General features: G+C 48.8%; 1 pseudogene; it reads right to left on the bottom strand.

Moving 5' to 3' along the window:
* Positions 1-240: 240 nt before the first annotated feature.
* LOC146189051 (uncharacterized) lies at positions 241-1,104 on the bottom strand (annotated as a pseudogene).
* Between the last annotated feature and the right edge of the window lie 8,338 nt (positions 1,105-9,442).

The raw sequence follows: 9,442 nt of genomic DNA, 5'->3' as shown, positions 1-9,442 counted from the left end.
AAGGTGTTAGGCTGCAGGAATTCGACAGTCTCTATGGCAACAATAAAATTGGCTGTGGCTTAGCTTGGTTAAGCCTGGTAATTGCGAAGCAATACTTGGGTTCTGCTATGGTACCGCTGGTGGTGATGCTCTGGTTATGCTTATGCTAGTATGGCTATGGTGATACTCTTGGCTGTGCTATGTTTGGCATATGGGTAAACACGCACAGACAAGAATGACGACACAAACATGTTACTCGTTTTATTCAAACCTATGCCTCTTTATGAGTCTCTTAATCTGTAGAAACGGTATGCGCGGAGACAGAAGCCGTTCTGCAACTGGATTCAAGCGCGGTAGCCCATCTGGCATCGGTGGGTATTTGTACCCATTTGAAACACTGTACAGAGGAATCTTTTCATCTCTAAGGCTACTGTTGCATGTATTGCACACCACAGCACTGACTAAATCCTCTTCATTCCAATGTGGAAAAGCCTTAAGCAATGTAGGAAACATGAGGGAACTCACCGGCGTAAGTTTGTCTTTGTGCCACAACCGGTGACACACCGAACATGCATAGCCAAGCAGACTGTTAGTAAAGCGTCTATTGAATTCACGTGTGGCCGCTTCAAACTCCTTCACTCTCTTTGCATGTTCTTCACGGCGCTGTGCCACAACACTTTCATCGGTTTGAGTCTGGGTAGCTTGGGTGAGAGATTTCTCTCGTGTTTTCTTCAAACGTTCCTATCGTAGCTCGGGTGTTTCTTCAGCATGCCGTTTTCTTCGCTTTTTATTTTGCCTCTCTCGATACGCACATTCCTTTTCAAGTCGCTGCTGCCGCTGTTCCGGAGTTTCTTGGGCACGTCACTCCCATTTGGGTGCGTTCCGGCGTTCCGAACTAGTAGTGCTGGAACGAGATGCACATTCAACGCTGTCGGCCAAACTTATAACTTCCTCCTTTGCTTCTGCCGTTGATTCTGCTGCCGAAGACGCTGAGCGTTTTTTTCGCCTGGCTGCATATTGAGCTCGTTACTTGAAAAGCCGTTCTTCTCGTTCTTTTTCCGTCTCCGTAGCTCGCTTATGCTTTCTCTTTGCAACCTGCCGAAGCGTGTAGGCTGGAGGCGGCATCTCATGGGCTTGACGAGACGAGCGGGAGTCAGGCCGCGGCAGTGGCTATGCGCAGCGCAAGGCAAGGGAGTGCAGATGGGGCCCCGTTTTTAAGCAAATGGTATAATGTCACATAGCGCGCAGCGCCCATGGTGAGAGGAGCGGGAGTCAGGCCGCGGCCGTGGCTGTGCGCCGCTCAAGGCGACGGCGTGTGATGGGGCCCCGTTTTTACACAGATGGTATGACGTCACATAGCGCGCAGCGCCCCTGGTGAGAGGAGCGGGAGTCAGGTCAAGGCCGTGGCTATGCGCCGCGCAAGGCGATGGCGTGAGATGGGGCCCTATTTTTACACAGATTGTAAGCTTCACGGTTAGCAGTTCCCATGTAAATAGAGAGGCAGACGAGAGAACTAAAAAACTAGAAAAAGAGAATCGAGAGCTCAAGAGCATGCTCAGCACGCTCACTAAAGAGATTCAAAATTTAAGAATGGAAACGAGTACCTCCCCCCCTCCTCCACCGAGAAACTAACTGGTACCCCAAAAACAGGTACAGAAACAGACCCTCTCCCCTGCCTACAAAGGTCGTAGTCACGCGCCCTGAGTCGAGGGAAAATGAAGAGGAGAAAATGATTACTGAAACAATCAAGCCATTCCCGCAAAAACGTAAAGGGGACGAGACGGAACCGCTGGTGGCATTAGAAAGGAGACTGGACGCTAAATACGAAGCAAAATTTGAAACAATCGAGACCCTCCTCACCCAATTAATGGGTGCGGTAAATCAAATGCAGACGCAATTCACCGCGATGCAGAACGCCTTCACCGAGAGGCTAACTACATCAGAAAAGACGGTGACCCAAATGCAACAAAATGGACAGGCGCAGTAAAAACGAAGGAATACCTTTAGCTATAGCCCTTCAGGAAACAGGAAAAGGTCTACCAAAATTATCGGGATATCAGGCATTCCACGGTGACCGGGGAGAAAAATGCCGCGTCTCCACGCTAGTTAAAAGACAGATAGCGGTAATCTAGCATGAGGTCAACTCGAGTGACATCGAAGCTGTATTAATAGAAATTATCACTCGTCGCAAGAAAGAGCCTAGCCTCTTCACCTTAAACGTGTACAGCATCCCCCAGCAGAGAAAGGTACAGTACGTTTCCGCGGCCTCTTCCGCAAAGCGATGAAAACGGTACAAAAACAATCCTCTTATAATTCTAGAAGACTTGAATGCCGCCCACCAAGAATGGGGCTACAATAGACATGACCCCAAGGGTAGGTAACTGTGGGAGGACATACATGAGCTCAGCCTCACCCTCCTGACGGACCCTAGCTGTCCGTCCAGGATGGGAAACAGCGTCTGTGCAGACACCACCCCGGACCTTACCCTGGGAAAAAACACCAGAGACGCAGTCTGGAAAAACACAGCTCAAAATTTCGGTAGTGACCACTTTGTTCCGGCTCTCACCCTCACCGAGGACGTCAAAACTCGTCGCTTCAAAAAGCCCGAAATCACCGATTGGGATAGGTTTAGGCAAATCAGAGAAAACACAGAATCGGGAGATGAAATCCAAAACATAGAGAAATTGGCAGAGACGCTTACGAAACAAGTAGAGAAAGCAACCACGACCCTACGAGAGGACGATGCGCCGGTCACGGTTGACAGCAAACTCCTTGATATGTGGGAAGCGAAATGCGGCATGAAAAGGCGCCTCCGGTCGCAAAGATGGAACAGGAACCTTAGGCGAAGGATAGCAACATATAACGAAGAGATTGAAGATTACGCAGTAAAACAAAACTGGTGTAGTAGGAGTGACAAGATGGAAGGGAACATGAGCCTTGCTAATACGTGGAGCCTACTCAGACACCTACTTGATTCTGACAATTCGAAAACTCAATCGGGCATAAGACTGACGTAATCCAGACACGCGTTCGAGGGCATGGACGAGGAACTCATGGCGAAACTAATTAGCATGTACGTAGGCGACACACAAACCTTACCCCTGCCGGATTGCGAAGGACCCTAAACGAGGCCCTAGACGCGCCGATCACGGAGGCGGAGGTTCGCGTCAAAATATTAGGCGTAAAAACAAAGTCGGCTCCCGGCCCAGATGGAATCACAAACAAGGTTCTCCGAAATTTGGACGATATCTCCATCCGCACGCTCACCAAATACATGAGAATCGTATGGGACAGAGGCCGCCTCCCACAACAGTGGAAGACGGCAAACGTAATTTTGATACCGATTCTAACATCCTGTATAGGTAAATTGATGGAGCGTGTACTCCAAACGCGACTAACGCGTTTCATGGAGCCTAATGACCTGTGGCCGCACGAAATGGTTGGGTTCCGGCCCGGCCTGTGCACACAGGACGTAATGCTCCGCTTGAGACACGATATCATAGAAAGCGAAACCAGGGACGCGAGGGTACTACTAGGGCTAGACCTGACAAAGGCGTTTAATAACGTAAAACACGCGGCAATTCTTTCTGGCCTCCAACAATTGGGGGTCGGAAAGAAAACGTACGACTACGTAAAAGACTTCCTGTCGGGTAGAACGATAAAGTTTCAGGACATTGAATCCTCCACCGTCAAACTAGGAAGCAGGGGTACGCCACAGGGTTCGGTGCTGTACCGTTCCTCTTTAATGTTGCCATGCGAAACCTCCCGGCAGAACTGAGGAAGGTGAAAAACTTGAAATTCAGCATGTACGCGGACGACGTCAACCTGTGGACGTCAACCTGTGAGCATTGAGGAGCGCTTGCAAGCGGCGGCGGACACCGTGGTGTCCTACGCGGCCGAAAGGGGCCTATCGAGCTCTCTACAAAAATCGGTTGTTTATCTAAAACCCGAAGGCGCTCAGGTGCAAACGCCAGATAAACATCAGGGTAACAGTAGATGGCCAAACAGTGCCAAAAGTCGAACAAATTAGGATCCTGGGGCTTTTTCTACAAGCAGATGGGTACAACGATACAACGGTTAAGAAATTGAACGCGTACGCCACTCAAGTCACGGGTCTGTTCAGGAGAATCGCACTCAAGGGTCGGGGCCTTAAGGAACAAAGCCTCCTGAAACTAATGCAGGCTTACATCACTAGCCGCATATTTTACGCCACACCATTTGTAAACATCAGATCAGACGAAAAGCAAAGAATAGACGCACTCATCAGACGACGCGCGAAGAGGGCTCTGGGACTACCCATCTCGAGCTCGACTGAACGCCTCCTCGAAATGGGGGGCACAACGATTGGACGGAACTAGCGGAGGCTGTGCGCATGGCGCAACTAGAAAGACTGAGCAGAACCACCACGGGCAAAGCCATCCTCGGCTGGGGGGGGACTGCAGTCCGATAGAGGAACAAGCCACAAAGTGGACATTCCACGAAAGTGTCGCGAATGTATAATAGTGCCCCCCCCCCCCTACCTAAAAACATGCACCCTATGTACATCAAGGAGATGATACAAAAGAGGGCCGAGACGCTCGCAAAGAAAGCGGGGAAAATGAAGCCGGGGGAGGTCACCTACGTGGCTGCGGCTAGCGGGAAGTCGGGGGCGGCGCTGGCTGCGGTCGTCAACGGCCGCGGCGTACCCGCCACCGCCGCGTCCGTTAGAAGCCGAAATGTAGACACGGCTGAAGTTGCAATAGCGCTCGCTTGCGTTGCAACGGAAGCCAGCATAGTTATTCATAATCATCATCAGCCTGTCCATACCCACTGCAGGTCGAAGGCCTCTCTCATATTTCTCCACTTAACCCGGTTCTGTGCTAGCAGCATCCAAAAGACCACCGCGAACTTCTTAACCTCATCCACCCACTTAACTTCCTGCCGCCCCCTGCTACGCTTTCCTTCTCTTGGATTCCAGTTTCTTACCCTAAGCGACCATCGGTTATCCTCTCTTCGCACTGCATGTCCTGCCCATGCCCATTTCTTCTTCTTAATTTCCACTAGAATGTCGGTAACTTGAGTTATTTCTCTGACCTACTCTGCACACTTCCTATCTCTTAATGTTACTCCTACCATTTTTCGTTCCATAGCCTTCTGGGTTGTCCTCAACTTAAGTAGAACTCTCTTGGTTAGCCTCCACGTTAAAGCCCCATAGGTGAGTACAGGTAAGATGCAACTGTTGTATACTTTCTCCTTGAGAGATACCGGTAAGCGGCTAGTCATAATCTTCGAGTGCTTGCCAAATGCACTCCATCCCAATCTTATTCTTCTTATTTCCTTTTCATGGTCCGAATCTTCGGTTACTACCTGTCCTAGGTAGACATAATCGCCTACTACTTCCGGTACTTCGCTACCTAATGTAAACTGCTGTTCCTTCCCGAGGCTGTTGAACATCACCTTAGTCTTCTGCATATTGATTTTCAAGCCTACCTTTCTAATTTTCTTGTCTACGTCATCAATCATTATTTGCAGTTCATCCGCCGAGTTGCTTAGCAAGGCAATGTCATCAGCAAATCGCAGATTACTGAGGTATTCTCCATCTACCCTTATCCCTAACTGCTCCCATTCCAAGTCTCTGAATACCTCCTCTAAGCAAGCTGTAAATAGTACTGGGGAGATTGTGTCTCCTTGCCTAGCACCTTTCTTTATGGGAATTTTGTTACTCTCTTTATGCAGAACTATGGTTGCTGTGCAGCCATTATATATATCTTCCAGCACTTTCACGTATGGCTCGTGTACCCCCTGATTTCGCAATGCCTGCATCACCGCCGATGTTGCAACTGAGTCAAACGCTTTTTCGTAATCAATGAATGCTATGTATAAGGGCTGGTTATATTCCGAGCATTTTTCTATCACCTTGTTGATGATATGAATAGAGCCGATAATAGAGTACAGTTTCCGAAAACCTGCTTGATCCTTTGCTTGATTGTAGCGTAAGGTTGTCCTGATTCTATTAGCGATTACCTTAGTAAACACCTTAAACGTAACAGACAGTAGGCTGATTGGTCTGTAATTTTTAAGGTCTTTAGAGTCCCCTTTCTTATGAATGAGGATAATGTTTGCATTCTTCCATGGTTCCGGCACCGTCGATAACACCAGGCACTGCGTATGCAGGGTGGCCAGTTTCTCTAGCATGATATCCCCCCCATTCTTTAGCAAATCTGTAGTTATCTGATCCTCTCCAGCTGATTTCCTCCTTTTCATAGTTTCTAATGCTTTCTTGACCTCGTCCTTCGTCACTAGTGGAACGTCTGACTGTTTTTCCCTGCCGCAAATCTCGTTACGATCATGACTACTTTGGCTGCTGTAAAGATCTGTATAGAACTCCTCGCCTACATTGACTATCTTGTCCATATTCGTGATGACGTTGTCCGCCTTGTCGCTTATCGCATACATCTGGTTTTTGCCTATGCCCAATTTCTTCTTTACCGCTTTAAGGCTTCCCCCGTTCTTTACAGCATGTTCAATTTTCTCCATGTTATATTTCCTTATATCAGCCACCTTGCGCTCATTGATTAGCTTTGATATCTCGGTCAATTTGATCTAGTCTGTTCGATTGGAAGCTTTCATACTCTGGCGTTTCTTAATCAAATCTTTCGTCTCTTTAGACAGCTTACCGGTATTCTCTCTATCCTACCGCCTACTTCTACCGCACACACAGTAATGATATCTCTGAAATTATTTTTCATTGCTTCTAGGGTAATGTCGCCATCCCCGGTTATAGCTGAATATCTATTCTCTAGTGAGATCCTGAATTCTTCTGCCTCCCCCTCACCGCTAATTCGTTTATGGGTTTCTTTCTAATCTGTTGCGTTCCTTCTTCAGATTTAGGCTGTTTCGGGACCTCACCATCCTGTCTTCACTGCATCGCACTTTCCCGATTACCTCTACATCTTGCACAATGACGGGGGTTGAACACATTATGAAGTCAATTTCACTTTTAGTCTCCCCGTTAGGACTTTTCCCTGTCCATTTCCGTTTCTTCCGTTTGCTGAAGAAGGTATTCATGATTCTTAAGTTATTGCGCTCTGCAAACTCAACTAGTAACTCCCCCCTGTTATTCTTAGAACCGATGCCATAGTCACCTACTGCCTGGCCTCCTGCCTGCTTTTTCCCTACCTTGGCACTGAAGTGGCCCATTAGTACAGTATACTGCGTCTTTATTTCTCGCATTGCCGATTCTACATCTTCATAGAAGCTTTCAACTGCCTGGTCATCATAAAAACCTATAGGTGCATAGGCCTGTACCGCTTTTATACCGCTTATTTATACCGCTTATTAGGCCTAATTACGATGACTGCCACCCTATCATTAATACTATAGAGGTCATCCATATTACCCGCTATATACTTATTGACAAGGAAACCTACTCCTAGTTGCCGCCTCTCTGGTAAGCCTCTATAACAAAGTACATGACCATCCATCAGTACAGTATATGCCTCACTAAGCCCTATGACATCCCATTTCATGCCTTCTAGTTCCTCTAAGAGCACTGCCAAGCTAGCTTCACTAGCTAGGGTTCTAACGTTAAACGTTGCCAGGGTCAGTTTCCAATGGCGGCCTTTCCAGCGGAGCCCGAAGTTCTTAGCACCCCCTGCTGCATCACAGGTCTGACCGCCGCCGTGGTCAGTTGTTCCGCAGCCGCTGGTGATTGAGGACCGGGGTTTTATGGAGCTTATCATGACAGGTTGGTCAAATCCTGTTCTGGTGAGGGAGTGCGTTGCCGGAGGTGTTCACCGGCATCAGGTTGCACTCCAAACCTGTTTATGCAATTCCATCGACACGCGGATTTTTTTCTTTTTTTTTTTTATAAATCCGTTGGAGAATTGCGCGGCACCGGGATTTGAGCCCCGGTCCTCTTGCATGTGAGGCGGATGTTCTACCGCTACGCCACCGCTGCACCTTATTACCGACAGCAAAACAGCTGCCTGGAACTCTGGAAAAGGGAGGGTCTCGAAGAAGGCAGCCAAAACTTTAGAGAGGAGGAGGAAACTTTATTGAGGAGAATTGGGAAGTTCTTTCTTCGTGGGAGTTCGCTTCTCCTCAAGCCGCCCCAGGGGTGGTCATCGCTCGATGGCGCTCGACGACCTCCTTTGCTCAAGCCGTGTTGGCGTGTTGCCGGCTTGGATCAGAGCTAAGCAATGCGGCCTCCCACTGTTCCGAATTGGTAATCTGCAAGCCCTCCGGCGGATGCATGATTTCACATTTAAATATGATGTGTTCGAGGTCTGCCCTCTGGTCACCGCAAAGTGAACATGAGGGGCTGTAGTAGCCTGGATACCATTGTGCTAGCTTATACGGATTAAAGCACGTATTTGTTTGAATTTTTGTAAGTAGTGTTTGTTGTGATTTGCTGAGCGTATAGTGGGGCCTCTGATATTTCAGTCTGTTGTTTTTATACTTGAAAGAAGGATTCGAATTATTTGGACTCCTGCGCACGAATCCGTCCCCGGCAACGAGGCGGCGCACGAGCTAGACCGAGCTCTCTACTTCCAGGCAGCGGTAGAGCCGCCTGATTGCGATGGGATGGACGAGAGGTTGCAAACGTACATGGAAATTTTAGAACGCTACAGACTTAGCAGAACATCTCTGCCACCACCGGACCGAACGCTTAATAACAAGGAGGCCGTCGCTTGGCGGCGCCTGCAAGCGAGGAATTTTACAAGTCCCGTCTGGCTTTTCCACACGCAAGTGGAGGAAAAGGCGGACGATAAAGGCAAAACCTGCGGAGAAAGGGGTACTCTGGATCATATAACCTGTCAATGTCTTGATTATCCTGGCGCCAAGGAAAACAAAAATAGTAGAGAAGCCTAGGAACTGCTACTGCGGAGCGAGTCCCCCGCCAACCAGCAGCAAGCTATCCGCCTGGCGGCTGAAGCCGCGAAGAAACACTATCGCTTCGCCTGTCTTTAGTCGCGGAGGCCCCGTCCTCCATCCCATAGGCCTTCTTACCGGGGGCGGGGAGTAGGGGGCCTCCTGCATCGGTGGAAAAATAAAGTTGTTTCAACAACAACAATATCACGCGAAAGGTCAAGCGTGGCTATGCGGCCGTGGCTTGGCACGGGCTGAGGTGGTAGCTAAAGTAGTGTTGCTTCGCAATAAAAGATATAACAGTCCTGTGCAGTCGTCCAACCCAGCTTTTGCTTCCTGTTTTTTTTTTTCAGAGGGGGGGGGGGGGGGGGGGGGGGCATGGATTTCGATTTGCGCTAAGCCGCGCAATATCAGCATAAATCCGCCCCTACTAAAGCTTAAGTATCACGTTCATGCGTTTCTGTTACATCAGTTCTACGCTTATAAAACAGCCGCCGATACCGACTCGCTTTGCGAAGTAGTGATGAAGCCCTGTGCATAGTCTAAGCAAATGTTTGTTACCGCTGCTGGCTTTGAGAAACGCACGGAAACCTCGATAACTTAACGATCAATG

This window comes from Amblyomma maculatum, chromosome 5 (genome assembly GCF_055883805.1).
Source record: "Amblyomma maculatum isolate TAMU_Amacu chromosome 5, ASM5588380v1, whole genome shotgun sequence".
NCBI classification, from domain to species: domain Eukaryota; kingdom Metazoa; phylum Arthropoda; class Arachnida; order Ixodida; family Ixodidae; genus Amblyomma; species Amblyomma maculatum.
Note: the sequence above shows the minus strand (reverse complement) of the source record. Positions and strands in the feature narration are given on the sequence as shown.